Consider the following 17,306-nt stretch of genomic DNA (forward strand, 5'->3'; position numbering starts at 1 on the left):
ATCAACGGGAGAAAGTAATGGAGATGAGCTGTGCAACTGTGAGATAGTGCAACTTTAATTTTGATCTACTTGTGCCAATGCACCAAGTAAATTTGTTAATTAAAAAAAAATACTATTCTTAAACAAATGTTTATTTCTGGCAAACATCTGCTCCACACTTCAGCCCACTAATCTGTAATATTTTGAAAATGAGTAGGATGAATTTTCACTTTGCAGGACAATGTACAGTGTGTGTTCCTAAAACTTCAACTTGTGCCCCTAAAATGCAGGCCACTGGACTCCTAGTAAGAAAAAAATGAAAATGAGTCTGGAGCTCTGCTGAAGCTGATATCTCCCACACTGTCTGAACGTGGTCTGTTGGTGAAGGAATCTAGCAGCCAGATACACATGGGGTGGGCTCTGTTTTTATTTGATTGATTGATTGATTGATTGATTGATTGATTGATTGATTGATTGATTGATTGATTGATTGATTGATTGATTGATTGATTGATTGATTGATTGATTGCCAGAAGCTGATTGTGGTCAATTCTGCACTGGAGTCAACCGGCATATCATTCAAATCTGTATTATTATTTTTCTTTTCATCCAGGTGTGCCAGGTTCAGGTAGAAAGCAGAGGACATGGTGTCCTCTGTGGGGCAAGTTGGCTGGGAAGCAATCTGATGTTGGTCAAATACAGGGGGCAGTGTGTTTACAAGCCTCTCAAAGCACTCCATCGATTTGGGAATTAGTTCTGACAAGGTGATAGTCATCAATAGCTTTGATGGTAAAGTTTTTCTACACAAGAATTGTGGTTCCAGACTTGAAATGGAACAAAAGCCTGCTCCAGCAAGATGTTGTAGATGTCCATCTCAGCACTTGTGCCAGCTGGTCGACATACTGCCACCGTGACTGTTGAATATTTCGAGCATGCATGTGCTTTGTTCTTCAATACTGAGATTGCTTCCAGTCGTTCTGGCACAGCCTTGTCATTTGACTTGATATTCGTCTGCATTTTGTACATTTAAAATTTTTCCTGCGTCATCCGTGGCTTCTCGTTGTCCCTGAAGGATATCTATTTTATCACGCAGTTGTCTTCTCTCCACTTACACATAAGGCCAAGTCCTTGTGTGCAACACAATGAATTTTGGTCAGCGGGCTTTGGATGTAGTCATTAGCATTGAATCAGTCAATGTGAACAGATCTGTGTCACGTCGCGTGTCCGCCAGCAGGTGGCGGGTTTTCTCCTCCGCCATCTGCACACCTGTCCGTAATTTTCGGGCTGATTACCCTCCTTTATTAAGAGACTCCGGCAGTCATCTCACTGCCGGAGAATTCCTTACCGTGCCATTGCTCTCTCTCGCTATTTCATCGTTCGATATTACTCGCTGCCTTTTTGCCTTACGGCCACTACTATTGTTAGTCGCGTTGCATCCAAATTGTTATTGCTCTAAGTTTACTGACCTCTGTACTTCCTCGCTCTTTGTTTTTCTGCGAGCGTTTTCGGTTGTTACCCTTATTTCCTGGTCCTTATTTGACCAGCGTTTTTTGTTACCGTTTTCCCTGTCGGGCTCTTTCTGTTCGTTATTAAAACCTTTTGTGTTTCATACAAAATCTTTTCGTGTCTGCTTTTCCCTGGGATCCACCTCGTTATTTTTGTTGTGCACGAGGCGATTTTTCATCGCCTCGGGCACAACGTGACAATCTGAAGGCATTCTTAATGTTTGTGAAGACAAAATCCAATCATGTGTCTGCTTATTGCGAGACATGGCGAACCATAGTTTTAATGCCAGCCTGATTGACATGAAAATGTGCCCTAGATGGGCATTTTTCAACTTTGGGAGGGTCTTTTAAAGAACACAGTTGTGCCTTTCTGCCATCCACAGAGGCACGGAGAGAGAGGAGCCAAGAGACAGTTTGCAAATTATGATGGGAACACATTGATTATAGAGTGGATTTACATGGTTTATTTTGGGACTGCACTCAACATCAACATTAACACAGGAATGTATGCATCCATGTGCATGCATTTTCAAGCCATGAAATAAAAGTGTCAATACATTTTGTAAATAAGTCATACAAGTTACAGCGCAAACAAATGCAGATTGGGCTCCACTGCATCTGATCACAAAATGATTGTTCTGAGCATAAAAATGAGCACAAAATTCAACAGATCATTTGAAAGCCATCAAAGGCATAAACATAACCACTGATTACAAGCTACACAAGCGAAACGCTTTTCATTGAAAACCATCTGTTTTTCATCCATCCATCCATCCATCCATCCATTTTTGAGACTGTTTATCCTTATTAGGGTTGCTGGTGTGCTTGAGACGATTACAGCTGACTTCAGGCAAGAGACCCTAAATCCTGGATGGGTTGCCAGCCAATTGCAGGACACATGTAGACAAACAACCACTTACAACTTTGGTCAAATTAGGGCCAATCTCATTTCTTCATTTGAAACGCTCTCGGTTCTCGCTTCTCGCTCATCTGTTTAAAATTAGCGCCTCCCATCGAGGAGACGAGGCGATAAACAAAGGAGCGAGGCGCGAAAAGGGAGAAATGTTGGAAAAAATAAGACAATTATGTCCTGATGACATCCATGACTGAAAAACGTCAAATGAAGATGATGTCACATAATTGACGTGTCACAAATCCATTGTTTGAATTATGATGATCACCACACTGCAAAAAGAAAAAAGAAAAAAGGTACAAAGACACTTGTTTTTGAGAACTTTTGTTTCTTTGGTAATTTCTCTCTCTCAAAAAAAATAAACAAATAAATAAAAATCTTGAAAAGTAGGTTTCATATAAGAAAAGTAATCTCAAATTAAGAAAAAAAAGTCTACTTTTTTTTAATACCATATTCACACGAATTACTAAGAGCAATGCACTACACGAGTCACCACATAACTAAATGTGAACGGCTGCGCTGAATCACATCTACGACAATAAAGAACACAACAATGCAGTTAAATAGATGCCCATAATCCAGATCAGGAAAAAAAAAAACATAATTCGGAAAGCATGGCGAGCATGAACCCGATTTTACAAACAAGCACATTTCACATTGTTTGACACAGCCATGCACTATTACACATGTAACACTGAAAACTAAGCGGATGGCTCTGCTAGATCAGAACTGCATACAGACATGGCCACTTCATGCTTTATGTGGTGCCTAAGTCGGTACGCGATTCGGTTCGGTACTACAGAGCACTGATTCAAGTGAAATCAAACACGACTATGTCTCTGTGAATAAGTGGATAATTTTACGTTGCGACTGTGCAGTAGTCAGAGTTGCTTTTCTGGGATTGAAGCAAGCAAGACCTAAATGCAGCCACTGTCGCCAAATCTCATAACTGCGGTACTGTACTTATATTGTAACAATTGTGAGTTGCACACTCTCTCGCATATTTAACCATATTTATAAAGTCATCAGTCATTGTGGGTGACGTAGTGAAAGCTTATGGCCAAAATTCTTAATTTATCATAATTTCACTCTTTTTTGACATTGTTTTGTTATTTTGATAAGATAACCTTTATGTGTTCCACACACTGGGGAAATATGCAATTATTTCTCAAAATTTTTGTATTGAACAATATTTGTTATACTGAAAATGTCCATCCATCCATCCATCCATCCATCCATCCATCCATTTTCTAATCTGCTTCTCCTCATGAGGATCGCGGGCCGTGCTTGAGCTTATCCCAGCTGTTTTTGGCCAGTAGGCGGGCTACACCCTGAACCGGTTGGCAGCCAATCGCAGGGCACACAGAGACGAACAACCATTCGCGCACACACTTACACCGTGGGACAATTTTGAGTGTTCCATTAACCTGCCGTGCATGTTTTTGGAATGTGAGAGGAAAGTAGTTGAGGTAGTAAAGATCTATATAAAAGAATTGTATTAACTATCAAACACCAATGGGAAAATCTGTGTACATCCCCTTCTTCCATCAGTGGGAAGCTTTCGAGATATTGGGAGTAGGACATAGTATGGCAATTATGCACTATCATCTGTGACTACAAGCAATGGGTTTACAGGTCTTCTGATTTTGATGTCCATTTCAGACCATACCCACACTTGCAGATTAAATAATGTTGGTTAAATTGTCCAAGGTCCTACGCACAGCACCAAAGGCCCTCGTTATTGTGATGATACACAAGGCTGATGATAACGAGGATTGTCTTCTTATTATCGCAGATTGAGTTCCACATTTTGTATCCATCAATTTAAAGGTCTGTCGCCCCCAATACCCCAGATACAGTTCTGTGTAATTTTCATGATTTAGAGTTGTATTTAAAGAGGAGCTACAGGATTTTTCATACTCGGCAAAATGCAAAAATTTCTACTCTTGTTCACTGCAGAGGTTCTCCCATACATGGTCGAAATATCAGGTGAATGTTTCCCAAAAAGAAACGAGTTCCCATGATTGCGGATTGTGGATGATTTTACTTTTTTGAAATTAACAAGGACTCGGAACCTCAGAACCTTCTTGTCAACATATTTCCAATCCCTAAATGGCAGTAATCAAAATTCAGCACTGATATTTCAGTCATGAATTGATGAGGGAATCCACCATTACAGGACAGTGATTCAAAATGGATGCAAAGACTTTGGACAAGTTTGGAATGATTCGTGTTTTGAATGTTGTTGGTGATGTTACTATAGGCTACTGGTGGTTATTACATACAAGGGATGCGTGCCTACTGAGAAAACTCCACACATTTCCATGTCCTATTTACACTGCCTTGAATATTGAGGAATGAAAAGTGCAAGGAAGTAAAATCAAAATAGTGAAACTGAAACAAATGATCATTGACTTGTAATATTAAATGGGTGTCGAGGCTGATGAGGAGAAAGTGAGGCAAGCAGTTAGAGAGATAGAGGTCGCAGAGTAGAGGAAGGGTGGGGGGTTGATTGTTTCTGGAGAGTCGGTGGTTTCAAATTTCTCCTCTTTCATTTCTGCACTCACATGCATTGACCCTCGCTTACTTTCTCTTCTCATTTTCTCTCCTGACCACTGGGGTGTTTCTGCAAACAAGTCCATTCCAGCCGAGCCTCAGCGTGTTGTAGGCGGTTGCTCCACACAGGAAGACAGGAGTGTAGAAAACAACAAAGAAGAGTGGTGATGTGAAGTGAAGAAGGAAACAAAGAAAGGTAAGCACCGCGGCACGTGTATCCTTTGAGAGTTTCACGAAGGGACCATACATTTTCTTTTTTCTTTTTTTTTTCTTTTTGTAAATTGGGGCTGGATGCCGTGCATATGCGAGTGCCTGTCTGCATGAGATCAGGCTAGACGTGGCCGCTGATGCGACTGATGTGATTACAGAGCCGTTTGAAGAATTTTCAGAAAATCCTAAAAGAAATGAAAGCTCTACTGTGATGGCTGCGTGGTTAGAGAACTGATGTTTCAGAGTCATTCAAACCACAGTGTGTGTCACTTTTTTGATTAGGCATGTTAGGAAGCTGACGAAAACCTGCATGATAATGTGCTTTGATAATAAACCGATTAATGGCCTGGCCTGCATGTGGTTGAGCATTGGTAATTTCTAATTCTACTATTCTCCATTAGATTCAGGTTCGTCACATAACCAGCAACGGCGCAAAATAAAATAAAACAAAATAAAGAATCTCAATGAACAGGGTTGTTTTCCTTTCTTTTTTTTTTATTAATAGTTGCATCCTTCCTTTTTCTATAGGTGTCAGGCCTCACACCTTGCCTTTGGCGTGTATGACTGGCAGCACATGCCAACATGTCAATTTCAGTTCAGATAATGTTTGCCCAGAAGCTTTTCGATTACAAATAATGATGGCAAGCTAAAAAACAAACAAAAACACTTGTCCTTACTGCCAGAGCTGTGATTTCTTGACCAAATACATCAAAATAGATCATTATCAATGTGCATTTTCTGTTTTCACCTGTGTGCTTGTGAGTTTAAGCAGCATGCAACTTCTTTATGCCTTTTAGTTGAGTGTGTTAAGGTTGGGTAATACGCACACATGTAGGTGCATGCATGTATGCTCATGCCTGGCATAGCTGCTGGTATGACTAATTGGAGAACAGCGTACTTCCAGAAAATCCGAATAGATGAAAGGATATCTTGATAGATTCATCCACATTTCTCTGTTAACCGTGTGGTTAGAAAATTGATGGTTTAAGGGTTTGCGGATCACTCTGTGCACGGTGCATGTGTTCTACAGCCACTCGAAATAGCTACGGCAGTCTTCTGTGGCGGCTGGCAGGTTGAAAGCATTGGTCAATTTGTTGGTTAGCCATGCTACGTGGCTAGCGAAAACGTTCCTAAGCGTCAGTCAAGGTTCATTCTCATAAAATATTTAAGACCATGGTCTGGATGGGGTTGAACATTAGTAGGTTCCAATTCTACTGTATGGGCAAACATCTGTCACGTCAATATAACAATAAAAAGCTCATCTCAGAAAACAGATATGTTTCTTTATTTTTTTCAGTAATCATATTCTTTTTTCTTCTGGAGTTGTCTGTTCATAGAGCTTAGACTGATTGTTGCCTGTTGTGGTGTTAACTGGTCAGATTGTGTAGCCACGAGCTCCAAGCATGTCGATTTTAATAGGACAAGGTAGAATGTATGCCCAACCAGCTTCCCAACTACAAACAATGATCGCAAAGCTCAAAAGAAGCTTGTCTGTATTGCCATGGGCTCAGGATGTGAATCCCTGACTTGCTATATCAAAAATATATTCATGTTCCTGATGGCAGTGTAGTGGTTAACATAGACATAGACCAAAACCTTCCACATTTTGACAATTATGGTCTCTTTGTTGTTTCAATTCATTTTCTGTGGCTGTTATTTTCTTTTTGACTTTATAATGACCTCATGATGACTGGTCAGAGACTGTAGATGGGCTGGCCGTGGCCCCCGGGGTGCATAATGCCCAAGTCTGCTCTATAGGGTTTAAGTTTGGAGAGTAAATTAGCTAAAACCTCTTACTTACCTTCCCTGAAAAGCAACTTGGTTATGTTGACAGTGTGTTTTGAGACATGATGTTGCCGATCAATGGTTGCATCTTTGTTTGAATTGGTAGACAATATCCTGTAGACGTCCAAGTTGCTGATGTTTTTAATGAACAATTTGTGGGGGGTTTGGGTCGAGAAAAAAATCGATTTGATAAGACATACATGAGCGGTCCTCGTTTTTTTTTTTCAATAAAACTGTGATAGACATCGCAAGTACCGAGTACAGTGAAACCCCGCTATGCGACCACCTCATTTAAACGACCACCTTAAAAATACGACCGGTTTTGTACAGTCCCAAATAGAACGCCTATGTATTGTATTGTATTGAAACCCTAGAAATGAGACCACCCCGGAATTCAGAATTGCGACCGCGATATCCGGTCCCAGGAAGCTATCGCCTCATAATTGCGACCAGGTGTGAAAATGGCAGCAAGCAAGAAGAGAATTGATTTGACCCTACAACAGAAAATTGAAGTTGATCGAGCCAGCGAACATTGGCTGAGCGGTTTGGAGTTGGAAAAACTCAAATCCAAACCATCTTGAAGAAGAAACGGGAGCTCCTAGACGCATACCAAGCAAACGCTAGCTCTTCTAGAAAACGCCTGTGCTACCGAAGTGACTACAACGACGTGGACGAGCTAACTTGGCGATGGTTTCAGAAAGCGCGCAGCCAGAATATCCCTATCAGCGGACAGATGATCCACGAACAGGCACGAGAATACACGAAGGAGCTTAAAAAGGACGAAGTCTTTAAAGCGTCCAACGGTTGGCTGGATCGTTTCAAAACAAGGCACAACATTGGAGGCGCTAAGCTGTCAGGAGAGCGAGCCAGCGGTGATACGTAGTTTTTTTTCTCTTGCCTTATACATACATAGACTATTCAAATGCTTAAATTTCTTTTGTGTACAATACAGTTGCATGTACAAGCCATCATTTATTACTCATTGTGTGTACATGACGCTACAGTATATTGTTGCATGTGAGCCATATTACTTCTGCATTATCATTACTGCATGCCACTTCAGAAATCAGACTACCCCGAAAATAAGACCACCTTGAGCAGTAACATAGGTGGTCTTCTTTCTGAGGTTACACTGTATGTTTGTACGGAAGTGTGCCAAAGTAAACATTTTTCATGACTGAACTCGTTCGAATGTAGTTTTAAAGTACTTTCAAACATATTAATAAAATATAGCCTACATGCTAAAAAACATGATTTAATCATGCCACACACGCTCAAGTTAAAAAAAAATCTGCTTCTAGCTTTTGGCCTACATTGTTACTAATACGTTCAAAAATGAACAAGGTTAATATTGTTAATTAATAATTTATGGTGTCATTATGTGTCAAGGACATGATTTCCCTTAAACATTAGTTTTCCCAAAATGCTATGGGGCAAAAATGTAAATGTTTTTGGCATTTAGCCTATTTTTTTTACTTATGTTCAATTGCACTTTGCAAATATCATCAAATGTACTTACTTCTAATGCGCAAAGAAAGACCTCTCTCAGCCGTCACAAACACTCAGCTGCAGCTCAAACAAGGGAACATGAATTTTATTGGAGCAGAATGGCTTCTTCAATCTTACATTAAAATTGTAATATTTTCAAACACAGATAAATAAATCAATAAATAAATAGCAATGGGGGCTCAATGAGGGCTATACATCTAACAGGGTTATGGCACCACTTAGCCCCAGTGTAGCACCGTGCATGGAAGAGCATTCGGGGCCCTGTTTTCGTTCCAAGCCCAAGTGTAGTGCAAAGTGCAGTCTAACCGTGCGCATGGGTGGAGTTTTCATTCTTCTTTTCTTTTTTTTTAGATGGGTGCAGTTAGAAATGGGTGTTTGCTCTTTGTGGGAGTGAACGCAGCTGCTTGATTCCTGGCCAATCTAACCGGCTCCCCTCATTCCTTTTAAATTCAGCGCGCAGGGAAGCACATTGTACACATGGCAGCAGAACTCAACAGGAGCCCATGCAGAAGATTGATGTGTGCAAAGTCCGTTTATAAAGAACTGCAATAAGATCTTCACTAGTGGATGATGTAAAGTTGGCAGCTGCCAAGTGGACACCTAAACCCCCAATCGTGCATCTGTGTGTGACAACCCCGACCCTCCAAACAAACACACGCACACACACACACACACACACACACACACACACACACACATACACACACACCAGTTGTGCCATGGTCAGGGAGGTGCCTTCAAAATATGCATTAAAAATGACAATCAGAATCAGATTTATTGGCCATATGTGCAACAAACACACAAGGAATTCACTTCCCAGTTACCACCCATTCAGAGGTACATGGACAAGACTGACATGGGCAAGACAGAACAAGGAGTCTCGCAGGTGTTAAGCGCCCCAAGATCTTAGATACTGAAGAACAGTCGATTTTGTAAGGGGGGAAAAAATTACAATTGTACTGTAATGATAATAAAAACCATTATCATGCCTCCATTATCATGATTAACATCTTCAATAGACTCCTGTACACCCAAGACCCTTGTGTTTCGGATAATGGATGGATTATTATGCAGTCCGTTAATGGATTTCTACAATGATACAGAGGGTTCGATGCATGCTTAGGTTATATTTATGAATGCAATATGATGACATCGAGCACACATCAATAATCTGTCTCCTTGTGTCTGGATCATCGGTGTCAAACTCAGGTCCTGGAGGGCCGCTGCCCTGCATGTTTTCCAAGTCTCCCTGTTGCAACACACCTGATTCAAATGAACAGGTTCAATATCAGGCTTGCGCAGAGCTTGCTGATGATCCGATCATTTGAATCAGGTGTGTTGCAACAGGGAGACTTGGAAAACATGCAGGACAGCGGCCCTCCAGGACCTCAGTTTGACACCTATGGTCTGGATCAAATTCACCAAAATTATGTGACGCTACTTGTAAGTCAACTAAAAACTGATTTTACCTGGTTTAAAGTCTAGTCTATTTCATGTCACCAAATTGTCAGATCCGATGTGCTGGATGTAATAGAAAACCACCCTGCCAAATTCCAAAACAAGGTCAACGAGACATGCCCTAGCACTAAAATGAAGATGGGCAAGTGTTTATGGCAGTCACCCGTGCATCTATCTATGAAAATAGGGACCTCTATGTGTATGTGTTGGTCTCTTGACCTCTACTGAATGCCTGAGTGTGGCTCACTGAACCCCTTGGGTTTGATTGAACCCAGGTTAGGAACCACTGCCAAAAACTAATGACTTCTCCAAGAGCAAATTGGACCCAGGAGTCAGTCAACCTGCAGTCCAGTCAGTGTGACATGATTGGAGGTCTTAAAGGTGGTTAAAGCTGCACTTCCCAATTAAACATCTACGACTTTTGAGTTGAACCATTCTTCAGAAACATCAGATGATGTGAAACATTCCTCACATGAAAGAGTTCTGACAATACTTATAATTACGGTACACATTCTTGACTTGCATGAAGTCAAGAAAAGGTTACAACAGTAGCTCTAAAAGCCTCAAACTGATTGTTTGTAAAAATACACCATTTTAGGACAGTTTATTCTCTCCCTGGAAGTGGCCGGCCTGTAAAAAAATAAAAAGAAATAAATCTCTCGTGTCAGCTAAAGACTTCAGCGGCTTGCAGAAATATCTAGCACAAGGTGAGGGTTTTATCTCTGTTGACAAATAACAGTCAGAACTGAGTTGATGATAGCACCCCACAAAAGGAAGTCCCCACAAAAAAAAAAGAAAAATCAGAATGTCTGATGTCATCAAAAGACCATGTGGATGTTCTACAGCACTTAGGCAAACTATTCTGTGGGCAGGTGAAACCAAAGTTGAGTTTTATGTGTGAACGCACAACATTGCCTATAAGAAAGAAAGAAAGCTTGATGTGTGGTCAATGTGATGTAATTGAGAAAAAGACCATTCCGGCAAAGACAGATTGTTTTCTTTCTCTCCCTCTTGTTTAAATTCCTCTCATTCTAGCTTCACAGGCACTGGCATCCACTCAACTGACTGCTAAGTGGAAATGGGTATGCGGCGGGAAAATGTGAAGTAAATTCAGAAGTGATGGAGGGCAGGGTCGTTTTCAAGTAGAGAGGGACAGCGAGGGGAGGAGTGGGAGAGCCAGTGAGAGAGAACTTTGGAAGCAAAGAGAGCGTGAACAGATGTGGGTATGTTTGTGTCAGCTTGGGTTTGCGCTGGCTCGCCTGGATGAATTGTAAACACACAAAGAAACACATTCCTTGTTTCCGACACACAGGAACATGCAAGGGACACATGCACAAAAGCGGGATTGTAAAGTGTGGAGTTGTGATTTATAGTAGAGCAATTATTGTGTCTATTCAATATGTTATTGTACCTGCAGCATTTATAATGAACCCGGTCACAGGTCTAAGATCTGACAGCAGCAACAACAGCACTTTACAGATCAGACTGCACACATGGCCTCCTTAATCTCTTGGAAATGTGGACATTTGTCACACTTCAAAGCGACACAGGTGTGAGTAAAGGTGTAGTATGTAAACACTTTTGACTCTTGCTCACTCAAATGTGGTTATGGCTGCTGAAAGAACACACAAACAATAATACATTCAAAACGGAACATTTTCTATTCATTGCCTGAATATGTCAATAAGGTGTTCTATAAAACCAAATAATTGTTTGGAGAAAGGACTGATAAAGTGTCATATTTTATGTTGTTTTGTGGAGGAGCCTAACACATTTATCATGTCACGGTTCTGTTTGTGACCAACAGGTGGTACTGTAGGGCTCCGCCTGCAGCTGCACACCTGTTGGCCATTAGGTCATTAGTTATATAAAATGATTTTATTTAAATGAGTTTTGGAGTTAGTTTTTCCTGTTTTCCTTTTTGCATTTTTGTGAAATACATTTTGGTCAGCTACCCTGCTCCTCCCTGCCTCCCTGCTTTTTGGGGTCCTCCAATGACCACCACGCAAAACACGACAGAATGAAAATTACAAACAGGAATACACAGGAGAAACTAACTCAAAACCTCATTCAATAAAGTCCTTTTATACAACTAATGATCTAATGACCAACAGGTGTATCAGGTAGAACCCTACAGTGCCATCTGTTGGTCACAAACAGAACCGTTACATATCATGGGTGTACAGTGTGATGTCAAATGTTTTAGACATCATTAATGCTGACGATCAGTCTGTAAGAGTTCAATCTCATACTATCTTAGTAATTATTTACCACCATCTTGGGAGTGTGTCACATCGACTGAAGCTAGAGTCTCGTCGTGACAGGCAGATTAGCTGGTAGGGAGTCTAATACCTTTAGCCTCTAGAATAAGTTGCCATCCACAGCTCTTCTTATGTCAAGTAGAAAGGTTTACTGACAGCAGATCTCATCATGGTTGTTAGTCACGCTTAGTGTACTGACGCCAGCCAGCAGGTAGTGCTTCCATAAGAGTCTTTACATGCACATGACAAACAAGTTGTCATAATTTGTCAAGCATAATTCGATACATTTCCATTTGTTTCATTTTTGAACCCCCCTCCCCCAGTGCTTTACAGTGTTGTCCTTTCAGTACATAAAATAAGCAATTTAATTCCATTTTTTGAGATGTGAAATGTTCATGAAATAATAGATTCATTTAATCTGTTCATAAAATAAGATCAAGTAAATAGTATGATCAGTGAAAAAAATTATGATACGTCTAACATATCTTTTGTCTCAGCAATATTTTATGACTGGACTTCCCTCTTCCTTGAATCAAGTCATGACTGGACTTTACTTTTTTGGTGGCAGCTTGACTTGTTGATTTGTTTTTTTCCACGGTGACTTGATACTTGCTTAAAATTGCAAATTTTTGACTTATTCCCACCACTGAATGTCACCACAAACAAACCATATAAGCCGGTACACAGACACATTTCTGACTGTGGTGCATGCTTTGAACACATAAGCTGTAAATACTTAAGGTACCTACGTTAAAGAAATGAATATATTTTTCTTCACAATTAATGACTCAGGAGGCTTTTCTACAGGTTGTCTGTGTGTCATTGGCATGGACACAAGTCTTAGTATACACATGCTAACCCAACCAAAACACAGAGTGAAGTAAACTTTTTTTTTTAATTAGGGCATGCCTGGCACATGTTAAGTGGCCACCTTGTGCACCCACAGCGTCACATACACAATGAATGGGCTGGTGTCAACTGTGCGCCGAGCTGATCTTCTTTAGTCTTTTTAAGTGCCGCAGCAGTTTAGGGGCCACAACTAGGCAGCTGGTGAGCCAGATACGGGCAGGGGACCCACCTATTGAGTAACCCTGAGGTAAACTATATACTATAGCAGCGACAGGCAACTATGGTGATGGGTTGTTCAATCATCTCTTGCGGCCTTGAGTTCCAAAAGGAGAAAGCAGGTAATCTGGGTGTCGAGCCATTGCAACCTTCTTGGGAATGACTTAGCAGGCAAGCAAGCTAAACTTGGCTCGACCCTCCTCCAACGAAGTCTGGAACCTGAGACCTCCACCCGGTGCGCCATAATACGCAGAAGCTGAATTGCCCCACGACCTCTTCATCCCCGTCTTAACTCTCTCACCACCTCCAAACGCAATCGCGCCAAAAAATCCTCACTGTCGAAGAAGGACCTTGTCGACTTGATACGCTTTCGGTCCGGTCATCACCCATCACTCTGACGATGGCAAAATTTGCTGGGGAAATGTGAGGACGACCGTTGCCGACTGTGCCCTTGCACAAAGCCCTTCCCCAGCAATTGCCCCTTTTAGACAAGGGGCCAAATATTGGAAGAGTCCTGGTGGTTCAGAACTTCTTCCATGTACGGATGATGAAGGCCATTGCGCTCATTATTACCTCAAAAGCAGCAGAAAATATTCTGTACTTTTCCCAGATTTGTGCCCTGAGACAATCCTGTCTTGGAGTTCTATTGACTATTCTTCGACTTCATGCTTCGTTTGTGCTCTGACATACAGTGTTACTTGTGGGACCTTACATACACAGGTGTGTGCCTTTCCAAATCATGTCCAATCAACTGAATTTTCCACAAGAGGACACAAAGCTGAAGGAAACTCTCAAGAATGATCAGTGGAAATGTGATGCTCTTGGTGGCAAAGGCTGTGAATACTTATGTACATGTGATTTCTTACTTTTTTTTGGGTGGGGTTAAGTTTTCAAAAATTACAAAAAAACAAACAGATAAAAACCAAACAAACTTCGCATTGTCATCATGGGATGCGGTGTGGATCATTTTGAGGGAGAATATTTTCCACTCAGGAGTGATGTTTGAACAGAATGAAATGTTGAAAAAGTGCAGCACTGTGAATACTTTCCAGGTGCACTGTAGCTTTGTTGAATCAATAAAACATGAATAAATAAAACCTTTTTTTGTTCATTTAAGAACAGGGACCGCAGTAAGACATTCATTCTATTTGTACAAACTCAAGCCCTAACTATATTTCAACAAATAAATAATAACTACTGTAGATGGATGGATGGATGGATAAGATTCGGTAGGACAGGTACTATATGTGTTCCATCCATCCATTTTCTAATCCCTGTATCCCCACGAGGGTTTCGGGTATGCTGGAACCGATCCCAACTTCCTTTGGGCAGTAGGCATGGGACACCCTGAACTGGTTGCCTACGCTACATATTCACAAAATTTAAAAAAATGTGTGAGTGCTAGTTTTTCCCACCAGAGGACAGCATGCAATCCTCTCATGGCACCATGCCATCTTGCATCAACTCAATGTGTCTGTTGTCTGTGTCATTCGCCCTACTGCTGATTTCTATTTCTGAAAACAGAACAGCAGGTGATTTTGAGGAAAAATCTGCTTTAATTGCACTCGCCAGATAATATTTACCTCAACTGTATCAAGGCCAGGCACGAGCCTGCATGTGGCCAGAGCACCTCCAAGGCATAAGCAAAGCTTTGGGCCCCATGATGACGATGAACCCCCTCAGAGAAATTAATAGTCAAGAAAGCCTGCAATATATTACATGAAATGTACATTAAGACTGGAGTCCATTTTTTTGGATCCGTTATATTGAAGGTAACTGTAGTTGTGTTTTCTTTGTTCTTCTTTCAAATTTACACTGTGTCAAACCAAATAGTGTGCCACCATCTAGTGGTTAACAGTGTAAGAAGCAGACAAAGAAGAAATAGAAGAACAAGTAGAAGTTGTCTTGGGAACTCATGTGTGACTTATGTCGTGAGTTTGCTGCCACCTCTTACGGCAACAAGCGAAGAGACTATCTCCGTAGCTAGCTCACTAGTTCAGCATGCAGCATCCACCATAATATTGGTTGACTATGTACAGGACCAAAAGTTATCATTAGGGAAAGGCTGGGAACTAAATTCATCCCGGGAATATGCATTGATGGTAGCTGTCACTTGCCCAAAAATAACTGGGGTGTGTGAACAGTACTGTCACGATGTTTGTCAGATCTGATTTCTTTCATTTCAGGATATAAATCAGGTATCTGCGTGATGTATCTGCAGTATGAACACTCATCCATTCACATCAGACCTGTACGTTATCAAAAGTCAAATATGCATCCCGCATGGTCAAGTGGAGAGTGGAGGGAGACTAATGACAATCACAGAAGTGTTGACTTTGCATTTGAATTTATTTTCGTCCCACTTAAAAAATGAAACATAAAGTTGACATTTGTGGTAAAAGTAGTAATCAAGCCACAGAGACGGTTCATTTATAATCCATGTCAATGGCGTGACATCATAACTAGTAGATATCTCCATTAAATGCATAGATAGTAATATTTCTACCTCTTCCAGCCTCACTACTTTGAGGATATGAGATGATAAAATGAGCTCATACTTGCGGGGTCATAATTAACAATAGTAAACAATGCGCCACATGACGACGTTTGATGCACGTCACTCAACATCATCATCTGTGCGCATTTGTGTCACATCACGGACATGTTACATTCACATCAGAAGATGCATTTGATTTAGCAATTTTGAACATATAAATAATAGATTTAGAAAAAAATCTAAATTGCGCGTCACGCTCTACAGTGTGAATGTAGCCTGAAAGTTTGTAAAAATGTAAAAAAGTTTGAAGTAAGAAAAAAGATTGTATGTATATATATATATATAATATATATATATATATATATATATATATATATATAATATATATATATATATATAAAATCCTCGTCTCACCCCTCGGGTGGTGTCCGTCCCTCATTCAGCTCGGATCCTCTGCCATCTGCCATCAGGATCACTGATGCTGAAGCGTATATCAGCTCATTGGTTTCTGTGATCATTACGGTAGGGATCGCCCTCAGTGCTGCATTCACACTTTCCATGAGACTTTCAGATGGTACTTCACATAGCCTTTGTAATCGGTTTCTAGGTTGCCCAGCTTTCATTCTCGCCATGATCTTAGCTTTCAGGTCAGTTGCTGCCTCGCTCAGCATTTCATTCATTGGGGCCGTTTGTGGATGTTGGAACACTGAGCTACTAGTTGTTTCGTGGTCAACCGTGACTGTGGGTTTCGAAGTAACCATTTAGCCCACATTCTCTGCATGTAACCCCTCTGACTAGGGTTGGTTGAGTAGTAGCATTCCAACAGAGCCATGTTATCGCATCTCACCATTCTCCGCTTTCTTCCAGTAGCCCTATATATAAACAAATAAATAAATAAATATATGTATGTTTATGCGCTTCCCCCAAGTTGTCAAGTGGTTAGCGCATCACCCTCACAGTGCAGAGGTGCAGGGTTCAATTCCAGCTCCGGTCTTCCTGTGTGGAATTTGTATGTTCTCCCCGTGCCTGTGTGGATTTCTCTGGGTGCTCCGGTTTCCTCACACATTTCAAAAACATGCGTGGCAGATGAATGGAACATTCTAAATTGTCCCTTTGTGGGACTGTGAGTGTGTATGGTTGTTTGTCTATGTGTGCCCTGCAGTTGGCTGGCAATCGGTTTAGGGTATACGCCGCCTACTGCCTGAAGATTGCTGGGATAGGCTCCAGCATGCCCCACGACCCTTGTGAGGATAAGCGGATCCATTTTTGACTACATGTTACTGACTTTGTATTCAATTAAAAAAAGGCACAAACCCACAACTTTTAGATTGGGAGACAGCCAGGAGTGGCATGTCAAGTCACTCAACTTGAACATTTTTTTTTGTATAAACTACTACTGTGCAAGTAAAATTGACTCAAAATTTCTGAGTGAAGGATTTCGAAGTGAAAAATATTACTATTTAGTGAATAGCACTCAATTTTTCCAGTGCACAGCCAGAGAGCCATCAATGAGAGCAAAAGACATTAACTCAAAGAGGAAGAGGCTGTAATAGAGCATGTACTGTATC

The 17,306-nt window shown here is 41.0% G+C and overlaps 1 protein-coding gene across 3 annotated transcripts in view; it reads left to right on the forward strand.

The window, feature by feature from the left end:
* plekha6 (pleckstrin homology domain containing, family A member 6) overlaps positions 1 to 17,306 on the forward strand; it is a 94,612-nt gene that overhangs the window by 10,033 nt on the left and 67,273 nt on the right. For all 3 annotated transcript variants that reach the window (XM_052075059.1, XM_052075063.1, XM_052075061.1), the window contains exon 2: positions 5,035 to 5,149. The gene's annotated coding sequence lies outside the window, so the exon portion shown is untranslated. The remainder of the gene's footprint in view (positions 1 to 5,034; positions 5,150 to 17,306) is intronic.

This window comes from Hippocampus zosterae, chromosome 9, assembly GCF_025434085.1.
Source record: "Hippocampus zosterae strain Florida chromosome 9, ASM2543408v3, whole genome shotgun sequence".
NCBI lineage: Eukaryota > Metazoa > Chordata > Actinopteri > Syngnathiformes > Syngnathidae > Hippocampus > Hippocampus zosterae.